Source organism: Haplochromis burtoni, unplaced genomic scaffold, assembly GCF_018398535.1.
Source record: "Haplochromis burtoni strain Fernald_Lab_line unplaced genomic scaffold, NCSU_Asbu1 Contig_197, whole genome shotgun sequence".
Lineage (NCBI taxonomy): Eukaryota > Metazoa > Chordata > Actinopteri > Cichliformes > Cichlidae > Haplochromis > Haplochromis burtoni.
In genome coordinates this window covers 215,190-216,754 of record NW_024582558.1, presented here as the reverse complement: position 1 = coordinate 216,754, position 1,565 = coordinate 215,190, and the positions used below count along the sequence as shown (strand labels likewise).

At 43.1% G+C, this 1,565-nt stretch overlaps 1 long non-coding RNA gene across 1 annotated transcript; it reads right to left on the bottom strand.

Moving 5' to 3' along the window:
• Positions 1-215: 215 nt before the first annotated feature.
• Positions 216-1,303, bottom strand: LOC121815376. Its single transcript, XR_006055037.1, has 2 exons — positions 955-1,303; positions 216-873 (listed from the first exon to the last, which is right to left on the bottom strand). It is a non-coding gene; the product is annotated as an uncharacterized LOC121815376 (long non-coding RNA).
• Between the last annotated feature and the right edge of the window lie 262 nt (positions 1,304-1,565).

Sequence of the window (1,565 nt, the reverse complement as noted above, 5' to 3'; positions counted from 1 at the left end):
CCCCACAATGCTTGCTAATATTGTTAATATTGCTTGCTTATATTAACATTTTCCTTTTGTGGCGAAAGCAGAAATAATAATTAACCTATTTTCTGACCGCAGGCTTCAGATAATTTCCCACCAGCTCTTCTAAGCTACTTTGAAACATCAAAAACTAGAGCGGCAGTTTGTGAGAAACTTATCCTTGAGGAGCTTGAAGGTAAGTAATAACTTACAGTATTTAACTAATGTGTACGGTGATAAAGCTGAGATTATCTCCTCACTGTTCTGGATTTTGTCTGCACTGTCTTTGAATTCCATGTCAGACTTCACACCATCAGATTCCACTGATAATATGATGAGGCTATCAAATGAAGTCAGCAAAGATATGGTGAAAGTGAATGAACAGGTAAATTGGTCTTAACGGTCTAATCTTGGTTGTTTTATTACATCTAAAATATGTCACGTGGCCTAATTTTTAAAAATGATTCCTTTTTACTGATACAGGTGGGTGGTGAAACAGAAAATGAGGAACAAAAGGCTGATGGGTCCCTTCTTCAAACACGAATAGTGACACAAAATCCTTTGACTCACAATATGTCCATGTGGCCTAATAATGAAGGTAGATAACATGTACATGTGTATTGTTTGGGACAAAGACACCATTGCTGTAGTTTTGCTTCTGTACATCACCACAATTGATTGTAGATCAAACAACCAGCATGTGCTTGAAGTACACAGGCCAATAGCTAAACTGGACTCAAACGTTTTTACAGTGTTTTATTATGAAGTCAACAGGTGAATTTGTGGCAAAGTGTTACTAATGATGTGGCCGTGGGTCAGTGGGGGTGAAGGGGGAATTGGCAGGTTGCGACGGGGATGGAGCGGGTGCATCTGGGAAGAAAGGAGAACAAGGTTAAGAAGGCGCCAGACGCAGGGTATTTAGCGGAGGTGGTAATGACTGACAATGCTTACTGATAGTCAGGGTGAGCTTGGCTTTGAGGGAGAGGCAAAGAGAATCCAGGCGAGTACTGACAAAGGCTGGCTGACCTGAGTGCCGAGGTGGTGAGTGGTGGCTGGAGGGCAGGCAGGTGAGGTTCTTTGTATTTTTCCAGAATGCGAGGATAATCCAAGGAGAGCTGAGGTTAAAGGCAATGGCAAAGAAGGTCCAGGAAAACTGTAGCACAGGAAACCAAAGTAGGCAACAAAACAAGTGGCAAGAGCATGGGGCAAAACCTTAGCACCAATACCAACATGAGGTCATTGACAAACTGGCAGCAAAGGAGAGTCTGAGTGGAGCTTAAATCCTCAGCCTGATTACCCAGAATCAGCCTCAGGTGTGCAGGACTGCAGGAGAGATGATGGCTCTGCCCAGGGGTGGAGACCAAGGGACTCAGGTGCCTGGTGGAACTTTCCAGTCAAACCTCCAGATCCTGACACAGACTTTCTTTTTTAATCCCAGAGGTTTTACAAAATCTGTTAAAGAATTACAGCTCTTTTCATACACAGTCCCCTATTTCCCCCAGGTTCAAATTTAATGGGATAATTGATTGACAAGCAGTGGCCATGTGAGGCCTGATCATTTT